This window comes from Cebus imitator, unplaced genomic scaffold (assembly GCF_001604975.1).
Source record: "Cebus imitator isolate Cc_AM_T3 unplaced genomic scaffold, Cebus_imitator-1.0 Scaffold371, whole genome shotgun sequence".
Classification (NCBI taxonomy): Eukaryota; Metazoa; Chordata; class Mammalia; order Primates; family Cebidae; genus Cebus; species Cebus imitator.
In genome coordinates, this window is record NW_016107686.1 from 1,463,378 (window position 1) to 1,485,427 (window position 22,050).

Sequence of the window (22,050 nt, forward strand, 5' to 3'; positions counted from 1 at the left end):
AGTACAGCAGCACAATTACAGCTCACTGCAGCCTTGAATTCCCAAGCTCGGGTGCTTCTCCCACCTCAGCCTCCCAAGTAGCTGGGACCATAAGCATCAACCAGCACACCCTGATAATTATTTGTATTTTTTGTAGAGATAAAATCTTGTCATGTGACCCAGGCTTGTCTCAAACATCTGGTTCGAGCCATCTGCACGTCATGGCCCTCCAAAGTGCTGGGATTACAGTTATGAGGCAATGCACCCAGCTTGGCCTGTTTTTAAGTATGAAAGATAATGAGATATAGGGTAGATTGGACCTATATTGTCTTCTCAGAAACCATGGTAAAGACTACTATATGAAAACAGTTGGGAGAATCCCCTTTTTTTTTTTTGCCCAAAGTACTCCTCAAATTGGCTTTACTGTCCCCTACCCACCCTCCCACATTCTGGACTTTGGAAATCCTCATGAGCCAGATCCTCATTTTAAATGAACCCATTTGAATTAACTGCTTAAAAAGATAGAGTTCCCATGATGCCACAACAAATCCAGCTTGTGCAAAGGCAGTACTAATTTTAATTTTAAAACTCAAGTGTTATGTCTGGTTTTTTTTTTTTTTTTTTTGGATTAACCTCTCCTAGAACTCTTCTGTGCTGTCATACATAAATCAGAAGATTATGAAAGAACTAGTCAAAGTAGCTGTTTCCTTCTAAGGCTGTAATTTGGTTCCATGAATTATTAATTATTAGGCTGATATGGCATCAGCTCCTCAGAACCCAATATAAATGCAAAAGCCTCACCTTATCATTTATAATCTAAGGAGCTGCTGTAATGTAATCCTTACCATTTAGTGGTATGTTGTGGGATTTAGAATATTCAACCCACTAAACTTTCTGAAGTAAAATACAAAGTAAAGGATATTTTTGTGTGTGATTAGATTTAAAATTCAGTATAAGGAAGTAGATGTGGATTGCTTCAAGGGTTTTGATTGTTTTGAAGGATGGAGTTGTTTCGTAGATGCTGAAGCAAATAACAGGGCATATAAAAGACTGTGGTTGAAGAAAACTGAAAGTAAAGCTTTGGAACATCTTGCATCTCTCCTGCTGTTAGGGGGGAAATAAATAATGCACCATGGATTGAAGTTGTGCTAAAGATACTTTAAAGTATATGTTGAAAGCAGACATCTGATATAGTAAGTATCTTATTTTTCTTAAGCGAATTGCAGCTCTTAAATTCTTTGAAGCAAGAGCTAAAAATGTATGAATTTTTTGGTTTTGTTTTTGTTTTTTCCTTTTTTGTTTTGTTAGGGAACTTAGCTTTAATACTTGATGATAACTCTCAGTTTTCTTTGGTTCTGTCTTTAATATGTAATGTCATTTTATTTTTAAATGTTCTGAAGAAAAAAAACATATAAGCTTCAGTTCTCTTCTATTTTGTGAGCACAAGTAGTCTCATGTGTAATATTTTTTATCAGTTTTTGAAAATTTTAGAATTTTGCTCTTCACATATACATACATCTGATTCTATCAAATGCAGACTACAATATGTAGCTAATATTACAGATGCCACACTGCTCAGCATTGCAATATAAAGAAGGAAGTAAAACCAATGCTCTGATCTAGCCAGTGATTTTGAATTGGTGGTTCTATGAATAGAAATTCTAACCAAGTAGAAATATACGTTGGGGTTAGCTATGCTAAAATAAATGTGTTCCGTTTCACTAGCTTAGCCATTTGGAGATTATTTAGAAATAATTAGTTTGCTAAATCTCTGCAAACTTTCATATTATTCATAGAAATTTCAGCAGTTCTGTTACTCTGAGCACACATAGCAATCCCAGTGCTCTTTGACTTAAACAGATCACGTTTTTTAACGAATAATTTTATGGGGTTGAATTTGGTCTAAGAAAATGAAGAGTATATTCATTCTATTAAAAAATGGTTAAACATGAAAATGGCTTGAGTGATAAAAGTACCTTGATTATGCTCTACTGTTTCTGTATAGTCAGTTTTAAGAAACTGACAAATTAAAATTTTGCTTGAACTCTGTGAAGTTAAAATATTAAAAGCAGAGATGGTTTTCATTAGGCCCGAGAGGCAAAGGTGTGATATATTATCACTTGAAAAATAAATAACAGTGAATCCAAAATTATGAAAAATTTTAAGTATACTTAAAGAATAGGATTTATATCCAAAAAGTTTTCTGAAAGAAATAGATTGTGCCACATAATTGTATGACTCATTACAACAAAAACAAAAGATGATATTTCTTCTTTAGTGTGAAAGAATTCGTTTTCTATTTTAAATTAATTGCTTTCTATATGCAAATTAGGGGCAAAAATTCATTAGAATGGCAATTACTTGAAATTGTTTCATATTTAATATGGTACTATTTTCAATTCATTAATATTGTTGGCCAACAGCTACCATTAAAAATTAATATTTTTCTGAATTTACTTTCTATATGAGAGATTGATTCATTATATTGCCATTGATGGGGAAAAGCTAGGTAGAAGTAAGTTTACTACAGACAGGTTTGGTCAGTGCTGTGTTGAGTAGACTGTGCGTGAGACATAGGATAGATTCAGTCCTGAATTAACAGTGCATCAAGGACTATGAAATTTGGTTCAGAATTAAAACAAAATCATTTTTATAACTCAAGCATCTCTAAAATTCAATTTCTGGCAGCGCATCGTTGGGGTGTATACCACGGAACTGAGAGATCTCTAAAACACTTGGAAATGAGTTTGATCTGCACTTGATTACAAATGAAGGGGCTCATTCTCCTTTCAGTTTTGCTAACTTATTTTGATCTCCTACCTTCAATTTTACCAGAGATTTGAATTATATATTTGTATTTGCAATAAACTGTAGAATTGGAAGGTTCAGGCCTTTCCAGATATTGATTTTTTTAGATGCATCTTAAGTTTTAAATTGGCCTAATCAAAGATGGTAGGTTTAAAACCCATATGGTAACAGGAATCGGGCAGCATTTGGGGAGAAAGCAACATACATAAAATATCCTTTGGCCCAACCTGGTCATTAAAACAAGAAAGAGCTATTGAATTGGGGGAAAAGGAAAGAAAAGAGGAAAAAAATGTATCCTTTTGGTTAGAGCTCTGGCTTTCCCCACCCAGTATCTGTATCAGTTTCTCTGGGGTCACTTTCTGTTCTGGTTTGCCCTTGCCCTGAGCAAGGGCAAAGATTCCTTATCTCTGGGTCTTATGTCATTTTTGCCCCTGTAAGTTTGAGCCATTATAACTTTTGTGACCATAGTTTCAAGACTGTGCTAATGTTGTCGATGAAAGTGGTTTTTTTTTTGTTGTTTGTTTCTTTTTCTGTGGGATACCTTAGGATTCACCTACTTCTCATTTCAGAATGGAGTGAGAGAGAGCTGTTTTTGAGAATAAGTTATGCTACTTACTAGTTGTTACTAGTTACATAAGTTCTCTGAGCCTCTTTTTTTCTCCATTTGTAAATGAAAATGTTAATATTAATTATCTCATTTTATTATTGTGAGAATTGAATGAGGTAACACATGTAAGATAGTTAGTATTTGCCCTCCATATACTAAACACTCAATAAATCTACTACTATGTTCACGTATGATATGAGGAAGGTTTATGCTTCCCTAAAATCACTTCAATTGTTTCTAGATTGGGTTAATAATGGATTTGGTCTGTTATATGGATTCTAAGTGGAGTAACCATGAATCTTATTTAAATATATATTTATTCCAATGAAGAGTAAAAAATCAAATGGTTTCCTCATTACTAGCTTACCACATAATCATGCTGTGGTGGAAATCTACTTGTAAAGAGTAACCTCTGCATTTTTCTTCAGATAGAATCAATAGATGTGAGTGATTTCATTACTTACGAAATAATTCAGGAAGAAATATAACTGTATGCAATGTAGTATAATTTAATGTGGACAGACAAACCAAGACTAATTATGAGCTTGGGTTTTCCTAAGAAATATTTATGTAACTAACCGCTATAAATGAATATCAGTCCTGTAAGGATTTTGACATTCTTCTGCCTTCAGCAATGCAGCACTTTCTCATCTTCAAGACCTACCTCATTTATGAAGCTTTCCTGAGTAACCCTACCATTAAATAGTATTTTTCTACTTTAAACATTTACAGGATCACAAATCCAGAAGTTTGTTTCTGTGCTATTTTGAAGTTTTCTCTGTGTTTTCATAATATATATGTATACACACAAATATACACAGACGTGAAAGAAATATATACATGTGTTTCTATATGTGTGGGGTGTGTGTGTGGGGGGGGGTGTCTTTTTTTCCTCCTCCTTGACTTTTATTGCAAGATTTTGAATCACATGCTTACCATGAACTCTTCCTCCTGCCACTTGGTACATATTTGTATTTCTGTAGATACTTAGGAAAATAAACACTACAGCTCAGCTTCTGCATGTTAGTTCAATAAATCAAATAAAAAGATGCCAAATGTAGGTTTAGTAACAAGGTAATATTCTTATGTATGAGTAGTGGTGCAAAAGCCATGAGTATTATAATTTTAAAAATAAAATATTTGAAGTCTTGTACCCTATAAGCAGATAAGCTAACTTTGTGATGGCTTTTATTTCATATTTTCCCATCACAACTTTGAAGTCATTTGGATTATGCTGTACATAATAGGAGAAATACTGCTCTATGTTTCAACTTTCAATTTCTAAATTTATATATGTTACTATATATAAATATATTATTCACACCCCTTCACTGGTTTGAAATTAACCCCCTTGAGGAACATCATTATACTTTACTTGTTAGGATTCGTATAGGATAGGTGTGTGTTGGGAAACTAGCACATTACTCATTTATGCACATAGTAAGTAATCACTTCATTTTAATTTTTGCTCTACCTTCCACCTTTCAGGTACATATACCAGATATTGAAATAGAATGATCCCACTTTAATCACCTGTGTTACAGAATTAGGTTATTTTCCAAATTTAACAAAATTACAATCAAGACTTTCTTCTTAGTAGACTTTGCAGAATATTTGCCTTATGTTCTTTGGATCTCATAATTTTATATTAGAAATGAACCTTAGAGAATATTTTGTTAATTCCACTAATGGGGAGATAGGCCTCAAGAGGTTTCTCAAGGTTAGAGAGCCTGCTAGGGAAGGAGTCAGACACAGAATCAGGTCTCCTGACTTCTTTTATAATGTCCTTTTTAGTGCACCATATTTCCTCTAGTCAGATCGATCTACTTGTCCCTGCTGACATTCAGAAATCTCCCAGGTATTTGTAGATAATGTAGCTTGTAGCTATTTTGGAGCATCAGTATAGAAGTTAAGATAATAAAAAAGTTTTCACTTTATTATGTTTTTGTGTGTAAATTATTTCACAACTTAAAATTTTACTTTTTTCTGTAAAATAATAATAGGTTTCTGATGTTTTGGCTTTTCTGGTTTTCTCAAATGACTTGATTGATGAAGACAATCTGAGTAATTCAAGGCTAGGGAGGCAAACAAGAAAGAAGGAAGAATTATTTCATTCTTACTCAGAGTGAACAATGCACATGGTTTGAAGTTTTCATCAGGGATTCCAAATCTGTTGTTTCTATAGCTAATAATAGTTTGCTGTTCAGATAAGCTGCAAAACTTTGTAGAGTTTAAAACTTTCACCACACAAGTGTGGCTGTTTGTTCACCTCAGTGCATTATCAGGTAAACTTTAACTGAAAGCTCAAGAGATTGAATATTTTAATCCTACCAAAGCAGTTTTGTTTGCTGGCAAAATAATACCTGGATTTTTAGTTTCTCAGAGGAGCTAAGCATAGAATTTAAAATATATTAGAGCTCCTCTTGGGGCAAAGAACGTCTGCTGGACTAGTAATAAAACAGAATCAGACAAAGATGACATCTATGACATGGGCTCTGCTAGAACCGTATTTGAGTAGCTCAAACAGATTGGTTTGACGAATTCATCATGACAACACACTTACGGAAACTGCCTCACTAGGACAGCTATCCTGTTCCTTCAGGGTTCTGCCCCAAATCTCCCTTGCAGCTGAATTGAATGTGATTTTATCATGTCCCCAACATGCAGTCTGAGAACTGAACTCCCAAATCTTTTCTGTTTGACAGAATCTCTTCTATGAGCATAAATATTAGGACTTGAACCAAAAAAAAATTGGCCAAATTTTTGGAAAGGAGGTGTAGATTTAAACTTAAAAGTGTCAGGTTCAAGACTTTTCCTTCTGCATCTCTGATTTTTTTTTTTTAGATTTTTATTTTTAGTATTTATGAATTCATAATAGTAGTACATATTAATGGCATATATGGGATATTTTGAAACAAACATACAATGTGTAATTATTAAATCAGGGTAATTGGGATATACATCACCTCAAGCATTTATCATTTCTCTGTATTAGGAACATTTGAATTCAACTTTTTCAGTTATTTTGAAATATACAATGAATTGTTAACTAGTGACACTATTTGTGCTACTGAAAATTAGATCTTTTTCCTTCTCTCTGTATTTTTGTACTCATTTGCCATCCCTCTTTATTCCTTCCTCCACCTCTGATTTTATCTAAGCCTCTCAATGTGTCTTATGTTCACTAGTTTCTTATAAAATAGAGTAATAGCAATTCCCACCTTCTTTATGGTACAGTGTTTTTCTAAGAAATTTAATATACCTAAGGTATACAACAGTACTTTAAGTGGGTTATACCTTATGCAGTACAAATTGCTGTGATTGCAATAGTACCTTGTGTATTGTATCTTTTGAATAGAGGAGTGTATTAATTTCCTGGAGCTGCCACAAACTGGGTAGCTCGATTGACAAATTTACTGTCTCATCATTCTACAGGCTAGAAGTCAGAGATCAAGGTGTCAGCAATGTTTGTTTCTTTTGAGGTCTGTGAGCATCTGTTCCATGTCTTTCTTCTGGCTCTGGTAGATTGCTAGCAATCCTTGGCCTTCTTTGGCTTGTATCACCCTGAGTTCTGCTTAAAACTTCTTATACATTCTCCCTAAATACTAGTCTATGTCCAAATTTCCTCTTTTTAAAGGATGCCAGTCATATTTAATTAGGGGTCTGCTCTACTTCAATATGGCCTCATCCCTTACACTAGATATAATCTCGTTATTATATCTGCAGTGACCCTATTTCCAAAAAAGGTCACATCCTAAGGTACTTAGATTTATGACTTCAATATATTAATTTGCAGGGGGATACAATTCAACACATAACAAGGAACATAGCATTTTTTTTTCTTTTTTGTCTGACTTTTCTTAACTTACTGCTGATTTTACTCAAAAACTTTGGGATGACCATCATGTTACTCTGGATCTTCCCATCCCTCCATCCTTGCTCTTCCTGTAAATCTCAACTACCTTCTAATATATTTCTTGTGTAATATCAAAGTAAAAGAATATGTATACCATAAGATAAGCACTGAGTAATTGTAAATCACTCTAGTAAATTAGTAGTGTAGGCTAATCTGATTATCGGCTGTTTATTTTGTGGTTTCTGAGAATCACCAAATAATGTACTCAAGAGTGCTGATGTTTGCGTATTTTGAACTACAAAGAACTTTCATTTATAGTATTGCATCTAAGCCAACATAGTTAATTTTTATACTCATATCAAAGATGTCAAACTTGGGGTGTAGAGGTGATGAAATGCCAAAAGTTACCTGGCTAGTCATTGATAGAGCCTGCATTGAGATTTCAATTTCAAACCTAGAATTATTTCCGCTTTATCATCATGCTGCTCTTCAGAAAATGGGTATAGGTAGGTTTGAAACCCGTGGAACTACATAGCAGACCCTATGAGTGCAGATTGTCCATACAATACTTTCTCAATTTCTTCCCATCAGACATTTCTGATTTGTATTATCTTTCAACAATGGTTATTGTGCACGAGGCTCTATAGTTGACATAAATAATGAAAAGAATTGTTTCATTTCTCTGAATCATTTTTCTTCTGCAGAAACCTCATGTATTTGTTTTCTAGTGCTGCACTAATGAATTACCACAAATTTAGTGGTTTAAAACAACACCCATTTATTAGCTTACAGTTTTTATGGAAGAGATGTGTAAACACAGAATGGATCTCTCCTTAGGGTCTCGCAAGGCCTAAAGCAAGGTCATGACAGGCCTTTCCCCTTCCCGGAGCTGTAAGAGAAAATGTGTTTCTAATCTCATTCAAGCTGTTGGCAGTATCCAGCAGGATGTGATTGTAGGATTGAGGCCCTCACTTTTTGCTGGTGTTTGGCTGGAGGTCATTCTCAGCTCCCAGCATCTGCTCTCATACCCTGGCTGCTGGCTCTCTTCAAAGCCAGAAGTGATGGATAGAGTTCTCACATTCCCTCTGCTTTCTCTTTCTACCTCATCTGGCCTGTTTCCCCGTATCCTCCACATACTTCTGAAGGAGGCTCTTCTGTCTTCCCGTTTTGCTTGTAAGGACTCATGTGATTAAACTGTGCCAGCTGAATATCTAGGATAATCTCCCTGTTTTAAAGTCAGCTAGTTAATCACCTTAATTCTATCTGCAAAGTCCTTGCACAGCAATACTTATATTGATATTTGATAGGATAATCGGTAAATGGGAGCCTTTAAGGGACAGCTCTAGAATTCGGCCTGTAATATCTCAGTAATTTTTTTTTTTTTGCATTAAGCATTTTCAGATCAGTCATTTACCCCTAAAATAATGTTGTTTAGAATTTACTAGATTTCCATGGTATCTAAATGGGATGGAGACAGTCATCCCCATTTCTTAGATGAGAAAGCAAAGGGACCAAGTTTAAAAGGTTTTATCAGATTCACAGGGAGTATAATTTAAAGTGTATCAGAGTTCTTCTCAGTGTAAAGTACATTTGCTAGTGCTTAATATAATAAAAGATAGCAAGCTCTTATTTTATACTCTCTGTTTTCATTATTTATGTAATTGACTTATTCTTTCTGTATTTCTTCCCAATTTATGAATCCAGTTTCAGGTCAGGAGCAGAAATTGTTTGGGGAAGTAAAAACATATGGATTAAATGCCTGGCTTTTGGTCAGTGTGGTACATATATTTTCAAGTTTTGTTTGGTAAGAGCTTGAAATTAATTATAACCCAGTAGCAATGAGCATACCTAGAAATCATATCCTGGTATTTAAATACCAGTTCTTCAAAGGCTGTTTGAAGTAGCTGATTCCAAATCTAGGGTAACCAAAATACAAGATAATCCTGGAGGAGCTTTGGCACCAAAAATTAGAAAGTGTTCAGACAGAGAGCATGTCAAAGAACACAGGTGCTGACCTGAAAGAACCCCCAATGGCCAAAGCTGGAAAATAGGAGCAACCCAATTAATAACTATAACTATTTAACCCATAGAATAAAATAAATACAAACCCATACTGGTACAGATAGATAGAAAGAGAGATAGATAAGAAATAACGATCAGCTCTTTCTTTCAGAACAATTCTAATTAATAAATCAATTATAGAAGGAATAAAGAAAATTTAAAAACTATGATAATGGCTGGGCATAGTGGCACATACCTGTAATACCAGTAATTTGAGTGGTTGAGATAGGTGACTTGAGCTTGACAGATCAAGACCAGCCTAGGCAACATGGCAAAACCTCGTCTCTACCCAAAAAAAAAAAAAAAAAAACAACTGGGCACGGTGGTAACTGCCTGTAGTCCTAGCTACTTAGGAGGCTGAGGTGGCAGGACTGCTAGAGCCTAGAGCCTGCATGGTCAAGTTTGCAGTGAGTAGAGATCACATCACTGCACTCCAGCCTGGATGACAGAGCAAGATCTTATCTAAAAAAGAAGAAGGAAAAAAAAAAAAGAGAAAGAAAACTTTGGAGACAAGATTCCTGGGATGCTAAAATTCATGGATAAAAGTTCAAGAAAAACAAACATTTCTTACTCTCAAAGTATTTCCTCACAGTTATAAAGGGGAAGTTTTCAATTTTATGTTGGAAAAACCCAGAAGATACCACCTTAATCAAGTGATCTTGTTTAATATCAATGATAAGATATTTTGACATCATGTATCCCTGACATGACATAATGAGAAGAGCATATCAGTTCTGCAGTATTCTTGTGAAAAGTGTATAACCTCAGTCTAATCATGAGGCTGCACTAGGCAAACCTAAAATGAGGGACACTGTATAAAATAACATCATTCTTTATTGTATCATCGTATGGTACAGGAAGAGGATATTAGTGAAAATGTTGATAAAAATTCAAATAAAGTTTATAGTTTTCTCCCTGTCTTGATAATTGTGCTATGGTTATGAACCTTGGAGAAACTGGGTGAAGAGTATGTGGGAATTCACTGTACTATTTTTGTAATTTTTAAAAAGATAAAGTAATTTTTTTAAAAAAACTCTGGCTTTCTTATTAACTAGCTTTGTAATATTGTACAACATACCTCTTTCGAGCCTCACATTCCCTATCTGTAAAGTTGGCCTAACAATACAAAGCCTCTTACAGTCAAAGTATGTGAAATATAATTTCGAGAGACAATGTAGCCTAATCGTTAATATCAATTGCTTTGAAGTGGTATAAAGGTGGTTCTACCACTTTAAACTTACCTTATTTTATTAAGGTATTTAGGTATTAGCAAAACTTATCTAACTTTATTGAGCCTAGGTTTCCCCATTTTTAGTACTTATTCAGATTCACTTACTGTGAATTTTAAACATGATATAGCAGGTAGACATTTAAGCCTTCTTACCAGGAGATGAACTCAGAATGAGGAACTACAAATTTGAATCAAAAGTCTTAAATTCCAGCTTTACTTATTAGAATTTTTTTGCATGAAGCAGCTCTTTCTAACTTATATATTGAGGTTAACAACTTTTATTTATGGAGTTTTTACATAACAATTTACAAAGGAAAATTTAGTTCATGTATTAGTATTTTGAAAGTGGCGGGAATAAATGCTTGATTAATAAGATTACAGGCATATTTGCATCTGGAGAGAAGGTTCATAAAGGTGTTATTTTTACTTGTAATTTATTTAGCTTGAAATGGAAGAAAAAAATTGAGATTAATCAATTGTCAAGTAGCTTCTGAGAAACCCAAATATATTTAAATAATCATGCTGAGATCTGACATACTTTCAGGTTTTACAAGGAAATTTTTTGTTTGTTTTGGCTAATCAGTTTATAATCACTTGTTCTAGGGATAAACCAAGATCTGATAACTTTCAGAACATAACTTCCATAAATCTACCTATGGAAAAATGCCTCAAAAACATATAAAAATCATAAAAGGAATAAATATAAAGAACACCGGAGAGAGATTTGGGTATTGTGTCTATATTTTTGCAGTCTTAGCTTCATGTACTGCCTGACCACATACTTTGGACTTGCTTCCTCCTCTGTCATTTGGAATATTACCCCCACTTTGGTCATGAGAGAGTGGAAATAGAGCTGTATGTTAAAAATAATTTCCCAAATTTGTCAAAATGTTGTTCTGTTGTATGATGGATAACAGAAAAATGCAATCATGAACAGTTATTCCCATCCTGACGAGACTTTAAGAAAATCTTCCATTTCAAAATTGGTAAATTAAAAAACTAATCAATATATAAAATAAATCTTCCCTTAATGTAATATTCTACAAGTGATGAATCTAAACTGTTGGCAATCATACCCCTAATAATACATGTATGTATATATTTGTGTATGTCTATGCACATGGTAAATATTTGTGACATTTAAACTTCATTTATGAGCAGCATGGTGGATTAAAAGGATTATAATGGTCATACTATGTCAAATGTTTTAAGAAGAAAGTATCTGAAATCAAGTAGCACTTATTTTTTGTTTTTTATTCTGATTACAAACAAGTGTGTCATACGGTATATCACCAAGTGGATATTTTCTGTACAGTCTAAGAGGAGGCTTGGACTAGGGCATTTCTGTATTGATATCCTGAGACCTACATATCTCTGGAGACAAATTACAAAGGTTCATAAGCTTGTTTTTATTTTGCTTTCTCTTGATGCCTTTTTAATGAGGTCTCCCAGTAAACAGCAAGCATGATGCTTTCCTGTTGGAGACCTGTCTGCCGCCTTCAACCATTTATTACTAATTCATCTGGGAAATGATTTATAAATTAAATATTAGGAAAATGTACTTGAGGAAAAAAGTGGTAAGAGGTATAATTTATAATTCTCATTTAGGAGAAAGTCATACCAGCAGTTTGCTAATGGAAGAATGCTGAGAGTCACTCATAGAAATACAGTTGTGGTTTATGTAATAAATAGAGATGTACATGAAGAGAAACTTCAAAGTATATTTCTGGGCATGTGGTTCATTTTAATAAATTGTGAAGACAGTAGTTCCCAATTTTTCTTTTCAAGTGACCCCTTGGAAAATTGAGAAATAGTAAAGAACAGAAGTGACCTATCAATATGTGGTATCTCATAACACAACTCCTCCCCCTGACAAAAATATAGTATTTATCAAAAGTATGTGAAAGTAGCTTCATCATGGAATAAAATGTGGTATTAGTAGATGTTCGTGTCATCATAGATTTGTGCAAGAAGGGATTCTAGATGCTATTTTAGAACAGTCTTCTCATTTTACAGACGTTGAAACTGAGGCCATCCCTCTTTATGGCTTACCTAAGGTCTTGTAACTTTGAAATATTAACTTTTAGTGATTATTTATAAAGCTCACTTTAAGATATATTTTTGCACTTATAAGCAGAGTTTGTGTGATAGAAATCTGCTTTTCAGCTAATCTGTCAGATCAGGGTTGTGTCTTAAAAGAATACCTTTTACATTTGCATTGTTAAAGGAAGATGAACAATAGCTGTGTTTATACACCCAGAATTAAAAAGGAACAAAATTATAGCTTTGGAATTATCTTCTAAAATGTTATGAATTCCAGGGAATTAAAGCACACTCATCTCGCAGGTTTTATTTAATAAAACCCTTTGTTCTTTTTTTAAAGTTCTGAGTAATTTATATATATCTTTTCAATACTGCTATAATGGTTGATTTATAACAACCATTAATCTGAGAGATATAGGCAATGAATTCATAATTGTAAAATCATAACTTCGTGGTCAGTATTTTTTTTCTGATCCCATTTTAATCTTTCTAAATTTCCACTTCTATTTGAATATTTAGACTGTATTCAAATATAAATTTCACACATAATTAAGTACATGGTTTCTTTATTTAAAAGATGATGCATATATACTGTCTATGTATATACTATTCATATCTGTTCATGTATATATAAAATTATATGTTGTATGTAATTTTCTAAATTATGTACTGAAACAGACAGGTACAGTTTATAGTTGATATTTTCTAGTGAAAATAATATACCAATATGCCTTCTTTGGGGTCTGACACTTAACATTAAGAAAAAATTCTACTAAGTCATTATAAAAATTTCAGTTTGGGGGAAGGCTAATAGAAATTAGCAATATTTTAGTTTAGACGAATCTATATGCAGTTTCGTTTACCGATATTAACCTAATCCGTGCTGCTTTATGAGGGGAAACAGAATTCAGTGATGCACATTTAATCTTTTGTATCTTACTTAAATCATGTTTTTCTTGATAAAATGTTATCTTGGCTGAAGTAAGAAGATGAAAGACCCTCACGTGAACTTCGTGTGACAGAGGCTGAAAATCTGTGTTGACAGCATGCCTCTAATTCATCCTTCTGACAACATTTACAGTTGGAATAGAACAGAGAATTCTGTAAGAGTCATAGTTTTTAGATAAAGATTGTTACAAAGGCATAATAATTCCAGAAGATTTCCATCTTCTAACAATCTCTCGAAATTAATAATAAAGACAATGGCTTTCTATTCATCCACTTTACCACATCGGGCAGTGGAAATAGAAAATGATATAAAATTAATCCCTTCTCTTGACAGTTGTAAAATAGTAATCCTCCATTTTATCCTCTCAGAGGATATTTGAAGATAACTTTTTTATCCTCCTATTTTCACATTCTGTCTCATAACCTCGTATATTCTATAGCCCATTTTATTGCCAGTGGTCAAATGAGACTTCAGTAGAAAGCCACAGCTAGGTTACTAGGGTTCTGAAGAATGTGTCAACACAGAAAACCAATTTCAGATATACTTTCAATGTTATTGCTTTAGAATACATGTCCTTTACTGAGATATCAAAAATCAAAGACTAGATGAGCTCATTCATGTGAATAAGCGTGGGGATAAATTACCTCTTTCTACTTCCATATTAAAAGAACAGTAATATAGTCAGCCTGACTGTGGGATCTTGGTCAAGCAAAGCTAAATGTTCTTTTCCTAATTTTTATATTATTAAAGTGTCAGAACTGTTCCTTAGTCTCTTGATTAGTTTTCCCCTTAACTCTATAGTTTCGTTTGTTCAGAATAAGCACTAGCCAACAAAAACAGACAAATGCAATATTTCAACTGGACTTTACATATCAAACGATGGTGTTAATACACTCTCTTCTGTGATTATTATGCAGATTACTTACAAACTGACATACATTTTTCTCACTTATAAGTGGGAGCACTTATGAGAACAGAGGAACACAGAGAGGGGAACAACACACACTAGGACCTATTGAGGTGAGTGGTGGGCAGAAGGAGAGAGAGCATCAGGATAGCTAACACATGCAGGATTTAATACCTAGATTATGGGTTAATAGGTGTAGCAAATCACCATGATACACATTTACCTCTGTAACAAACCTGCACATCTTGCACATGTATCCCAGAACTTACAGTTAAATTTACAAAAGAAATTAAGCCAAAAAAAAAAAAAACTGATATGCGTCATGCATGCTTATATTTAATAGACACCATAAAGGTATGTGAAATCTAATTAAGAAAATACTAATTGATTGCATTTCTTGGAGAAAAGGTAGACTATTGATATAAAATATTTTGATGTTTCAGCCTTAGATGATTGCCCTGTTTAGTTTCTTTGGAATGTCTCTTCAGAAGGAGGTTTGATTGTTTAAACTTGCAATTCCAAAATTCCCAGTACTTTCGATCAGTGGACCAATTGCTTGCCTGCCTGCTGGCTGATTTCCTTCCCTTCCTTCCTTCCTTCCTTTCTTCCTTCCTTCCTTCCTTCCTTCCTTCCTTCCTCCCTCCCTCCCTCCCTCCCTCCCTCCCTCCCTCCCTTCCTTCCTTCCTTCCTTCCTCCCTTCCTCCCTCCCTTCCTCCCTCCGTCCCTCCCTCTCTCCCTCTCTTTCTTCCTCCCTCCCTTCTTCCCTTCCTCCCTCCCTCCCTCCCTCTCTCCATATCTCCCTCCCTCCCATTCTTTCTTTCATCCTTTCATCCTTTATTTTATAATAAAAAAATATTGAAAAAAGTATTCAGTCATTTTATTCCTTGTGTCTTACAATATAAATTTCAAATTTTTGTGCCTCTTTGATTTGATTCTGTGGTTGCTGTATTTTGTATTTCATCTTCCCCCTTTTCCATTGAGAGATAGCATATATACTATAAAAAACCTTTAAATTTTATCTATTGCTCCATATTTGAACCCATGTAACCACGACCATGATCAAGATAGGGAATATTTCCATTAACTTGAAAAATTCTCTTTTACTCCTTCTCTGTCAATACCTCTTCTCTCCTGATGTAATCTGTCTTCTGACTTCTAACACCGCAGATTAATTTTGCTTGTTCTTGAACTTCATATAGGTGCAATCCAAAAGTACGTACTGTTTTATATCTGGCTTATTCTGCTCAACATACTATTTTTTGATATTCTTTTGTGTTCCATATAACAGGAGTATGTTCTTTTCATTGCTGTATATTATCTCCGTATGTGACTATATCACAATCTCTTCATCCTCTTCCTAGTGATGAATATAACTGAAGCAAATCTTTATAAGCTCACAGCTCTTTGGTCAAATGGGTGTACCCATGTGGGGTAGTGGTTTGCTCTTCTAATTCTTATACAATCGTAATTAGGCTTTAAAACAAAATCCTGTGTTTGAATGTTCTTTATGTCTTAGACATTAGGCAATTACAGGGTTTTTTGTTTTGTTTTGTTTTGTTTTTTTACTGCATTTGTGCATCATACATGTATACATTTGTAGCTGAAAACGAAAGGTAGAATTCTGTAATAGTTAGGATCGAAGGCTGTAGAATCAGATTGCCTGAATTTGAATCACAGATGTTTATTTGGTATTGTGTGACTTGAGGCAATTTATTTATATTAACTGGATCTTGCTTTTTTAAAAATAAAAAGGATATTAGAACCTTCTTCATAGAATGGTGATTAAGTTAGACTTTGCCTTCAGAGTAGAGAGTAAGCACTTAATAAATGTTAATTGTTATATTGTTCCAAGTGTGTACATTATAAATATTCAAAAATATATACAGGATTCCATAGGATCCTACATACATATGAATAGTTTAAATTTACTATGTAGATGAGGTTAATTTAGTAACTGTTTTCTCTAACCAAAATTGTCAGGGGGCTAACTCTTCTCACTCACTTTGGCTCTTGTATTTCTACTTAAGGAACCAAAGTGAATGATAATAACCAGAGAGAGATTGCTTCTTGACTACAAATAATGAGATACTCCAGTTTAAATTACTTCAACAATGTTCTTGATCAAATTATTCTCAATCACTTATTCTCAGAATCCAGTTATTACTGCTGTGAATAACAAAAGAAAACTCAAATTTCTGTTCGTGAAGGATTAAGCCTTTTGATTTTGGGAAAATGGTGTTATGTGTGAAAGAGAGCCATCTAATTTGTTGGACATCTAAGCATATCATGCTAAAATCTTTAGAGTTGAAAAAGTAAATTTTTCTTATATTTTTCTCATTCTGCAAATATTTTTATATTAAACCATATTTTTTTTTTGAAATGAAGTCTCGCTTTGTTGCCTAGGCTGAAGGGCAGTGGCATGATCTCGGCTCACTGTAACCTCTACCTCCCAGGTTCAAGTGATTATGCTGCTTCAGCCTCCTGTGTAGCTGGGATTACAGGCACACACCATCACACCCAGCTAATTTTTGCATTTTTAGTAGATACAAGGTTTCACCATGTTGGCCAGGCTGCTCTGGAGCTCCTAACCTCAAGTGAACCGCCTGCCTCGGCCTCCCAAAGTCCTGGGATTACAGGGGTGAGCCCTGGCCCATGATTTTTAAAACAACAAATTTAAATTATTTTTTCTGACTATCCACTATTTATAGCTGTTAAGTGTGGATTCTTTCAGTTAAATATTTTACATGTTTGGTGCTAACAACTCAATGTTTAGCCTAGTCCCTATTTTAACATCCAGAGTTGTATATTGGTGCTGTTCATTGAATACCAAGGATGGCACAGACCTAAACCTCCCTCATAACATAAACAATGGGGGCAGTGCACCAGCATATGAATGATATAGGTAGAGATAAGGCTGGAAAATAGCAGATGTGACTTTCCTGACTTGTGAGATTTCAGGGTTTTCCAACAATGTAGGATGGTGGATGGATAACAAAGGTCCATGGCTTTCATATACTAGTGATGTTATTTGAATTATTTATGTAAGTGTTTCATTCCACGTGTTGAACTGTACCCTCTTTTGGGGCACATTTTAGGTATTAATTTGTTTCTTCTATCCCATTTATCATATTTTCTACACTTAGTAGATCCCACATAAAAATTTCTCATTAAATGAAATAAGCATAAAAAGTACAGTGAATTTTTTTAAAATGCTATTTCAAAAGAATATGACAATAAAGAATGGCATATATATGCATTAAATAAATATGTAAAATGCTTCTCACTAAAATATTAATGGGTAGTTATTTTGGCTAGGAATTCAAGTGATTAAAACTTCTCTTTTTTGTAGTAATTGGTATAGTTATATTAGCAGAAATCAGTGAATATGCTCATAGTAGATTATAAAAGAAAATAAAAACAAACCATTAACCATAGAAAAATCAAATTTGTCAAAGCTACTTTTCCCAAAGTTAGCATTCCTAGACATATAAGGAGTTGATTTTTGTTTTGTATCCAAATTTGTCTACAGTATGGAGAGAGAAGGAATATTAAAATTATTTGTATAAAGTCCCCATTACATTAATAAAAAGATCTGCCAAAAGCAACACAAAGAATATTGCAGATAAATTATCCTCATAAATATGTGTTCAATAATCCTAATTTAATTCGTCAAATAATTTATTTGTGCATTAAAGGAAAAGCACTTAAGAAATATTGAATGAGCCTCATTGCAAAACTCTTCTGATATTTCAAAATTGGGAAGCAGTTTCTTTTCCATGTAAATCATTATTTCCAGTATGTTAAGTATAACACAAGTGTAGGTTTAATCACTTTCTATTTTGGTAACTCATTTAAGAGCATTACTATTTTTATACTGTGGATAAGGTATTCTGACTTCTCAATTGCCTTAGAAGAGTGCCAGGTAGCCATATTGTAGTGTTAAATATGCTCTTCTGCCTTGCATTCATGCTAAGAAAGCCAGTGTCTATTATGTGGCTCCAGGCTTCAGCCTTCTCAGCATGAATGACCATTCTAGGAGCAAGAGTATTTTATAAAAGTATTGATTGAGTTGGTTTGTAAAGACCCCATAATGTTTTTCCCACATCAAACATGTGATTTCTGTGTAAGAGAACCACAATAGCTAGAGTCTCCTGGTAATGTATATGAATTTTTCAGAATTTTGGTTTATGGATTAGCTTTGTAATAGTGCAGAGTTTTACTGGGCTTAACCAAGTGTGGGCAATTGTTGGGTGCCTTTATAAAGTCATAACATTTCCAAGGACAGGGATGTGATGGGTCATTTTATAAGAAAAAAATGTATTAAACATATACCACATTATTTTTAGTTCGCTTGTAAGTATAAGACAGAAAGTACTTTTGTTTGGTATACAGTTCTGTGGTACCCACGGTTTGGCTTTGATCTGCTAATTTCCTTTGCCTTTTCCTATTTTAATTTGTTTCTTTCATTCTTCTGTTAATAATATGCTTTCTATAGGCTTCAGAAACTTTCTAAACAATAAAATACTCCATTTCTGCACTATTAAGGTTGATGTTGACTTCATTTATTCTCACCTGTTTCTTTAAATTTGGTTTTTAATTTGGGCTGGCATTATCCTATTAGAATTCTGGGTTGCAGCACATTTTCCTCCTTCAGTAACAACTCTAGAAGCTTAATAACCAAAGTTATAACCTACATTTACTTTACTATACTCTAATAGTCTTAATTACTAAGTGGATTTCAGTATAAGGTGAATTGGAGTGAGAACTGTTTAGTCAGTCAACAGCCATTTAATAAGCATTAGGTTACATGTTTTGAAGGTTTTAAGAGACTTAAAAGATACTAGTGTGTACCTTTTAAGTGTGTCATGTCCTCACAGAGTGAACAATCTAGGGAAGTGAGAAGTATGTGTGTGTGTATATGTGTGTGTGTATATGTGTGTGTGTGTGTGTAAAATATATATAGCAGACAATGGTTTTAGAAAATAAGATGTGTGTATATATGTATAAATATATATGAAACATTTCATATATATAATATACGTGAAATATATATATATGTGAAATATATATTATATATATGAAATACGTATATGAAACACAATGGTTTTAGAAAATAAAATAGAACTTTTTAAATAAATTATAAACTTATTTCCTCATAATGATCATTCCATATCACAGGTATCTGCATCCTCCAAGAAAGAATAAGATTCTTAAATTTGAGGCTTAATAGATTGTGTCACTTTATATTAGCACTAATTAACTTTTTCCTAGTAATTTTGTGACCTTCTGAAATTTACTTAATTTATTAATGCCATCAGTTTTTCACTTTTAAATTGGAGATAGTAGGAATATCTGCTTTATATATAAAGCAGATAAGTAAAGCATATAAGTAAAATGTAATTTAAATATATGGAAATGAAAATTGGGAGGTAATCTAACCATCTTGTGTTACAGATGAGGAAATTGACACATTAAATTAGTTGGCTTCGCCAAAATGGACTATTGAGCTTCATTAGTGGATATTATATTTTTTGACTCTTCATGCTTCCTCATTGGAGTTCCCAGATGCCACCCTTGCTTCCAAAAATCCTGTATGACTTGTGATGTGACAAAAATCAGGGGGCTTTCCAGTGTCCCAACTTTCTACGGTATTAGAGTTACTTCTTTTAGCAGAAGTCTCACAATTTGAGAAGTAACCTTCTCAGTGGAGAGCTGGCATGTAGGTTATAAATAAGGGCTTCAGCTCCCTTAGTATGGGACATGATGCTCACTCTCTTCAGGTACTTATCTGTCCTAGAAGAGACAGAAACACATTTGCTTTTCATATAACATACCATCCATTTCTCCTCTTCCTCTCTTTTGTCAATGTTAAAGCTTAAAATGATGAAACAATCCAGTAGTTATCCAACTACAGATAAATAACTGCTGGACTGTATCACCATTGACAGTTGGTGAAAAATTCTAGACCAGAATCCAGTCCCTTCAATCTTGTATACTTTCTACTGTATTGAGAGCCAGACAGGAACATTAATTCCCCTTCTTTAGTTGGTTTCAAAAACAGTAACCTCAATTCCACAATCAAGATTTGGATTTAGAAATACTGAGTTTGCACTGAGCTCTTTCGTGCTTCACTCTGGGGTCATGAGAAAGGCTGTGAATTTCAGCCCCTTCACATTCCCTCATATTAATAACCTGCCAGGAGATCTTAGGGGAATGATTGTAATAAACTAGCTAATAAAATGAGATTAGAACCTTCAAAACTAAATATCATCTTATGATGCAATCCAGCAATCACACTCTTTGGGATTTACCCAAAGGAGGTGAAAACTTATGTCTACATGAAGACCTGCACACTAATGTTTATAGCGGCTCTATTCATAATTACCAAAACTTGGAAGCAATCAAGATGTCCTTCAGTAGATGTATGGTTAAATAAACTGTGGTACACCCAGACAATGGAATAATATTTGGCACTAAAATGAGCTATCAAGCCATGAAAAGACATAGAAGAAACTTAAATGTGTATTACTAAGTGAAAACGCCAATCTGGATAAAAAGCTATATGCTTTATGATTCCAACTATATGACATTCTCAAAAAGGTAGAATCACTATGGAAAGGGTAAAAATATCAGTGGTTGTCAGGAATTTGGGGAGAGGAAGAGAATAATAGAGCACAGAGCATTTTTAGGGCAGTGAAACTAATCTATATGATACTATAATGGTAGATATAGATACAGGTTAGTATAAATTTTTCCAAAACCATAGAGTGTAAAACATTGAGAGTCAACCCTAATGTAAACTGTGGACTTTGGATAATTTGATATATCATTATGGGTTCTTTGATAGTAATAAATGTACTGCTGGTGGGGTATATTGATAATCCAAAGAGACTGCATTTATAGGAGGGCAGGGATATATGGAAAATCTCTGTACTTTCCCCTCAATTTTGCTGTGAACCTAAAGCTGTTTAGAAAAAATAAAGTATATTAAACAATCACCACACAGGAAAAAAGTGAGATTAGAGCAACCTCTTTAAAATAATATAAAGTATTTACAAATGCTAACTAAGACATAGGGTTCAAAATATAAAACTGCTTACAGCCCAAGTACTAAAATTAGTTCAATCTAATCATTAGATACTTAATCATTAGATACAATAGAATTTGACCCGGAAGCAAATGTTTACTTTCTATTCAGTTATGTACTATTTAACATGGTCCAGTGCTAGCATAAGGCTAAAATGTGGCAATTCATTTGTGTATGTAATAACTGCTGATAAAACTGAAATAAAGAATCAGTAAAAAGTTTCCACTTTTGTAAAACACATCCAGGGTTTATAGGAAAGGAAATCTTTCAGCATTTCTGATATATAAAGGAACAAAATTATTAAGAAAAAATATTTCATAAAATGATATCAGGGACATTTAATTGATGAAAGTAATCAATAACGGGGCCGGGCGCGGTGGCTCACGCCTGTAATCCCAGCACTTTGGGAGGCGGAGGCGGGTGGATCACGAGGTCAAGAGATCGAGACCATCCTGGTCAACATGGTGAAACCCCGTCTCTACTAAAAACTACAAAAAATTAGCTGGGCATGGTGGCGCGTGC

At 33.8% G+C, this 22,050-nt stretch overlaps 1 protein-coding gene across 3 annotated transcripts in view; it reads left to right on the forward strand.

The window, feature by feature from the left end:
- Positions 1-22,050, forward strand: part of CNTN4 (contactin 4) — a 974,474-nt gene that overhangs the window by 304,276 nt on the left and 648,148 nt on the right. Inside the window, exon 1 of one of the 3 annotated variants that reach the window (XM_037730965.1) lies at positions 788-1,172. The exons of the other annotated variants lie outside the window; for them this stretch is intronic. The gene's annotated coding sequence lies outside the window, so the exon portion shown is untranslated. Of the gene's footprint in view, positions 1-787; positions 1,173-22,050 lie in introns of those variants that run through there. 3 annotated transcript variants of the gene reach the window in all.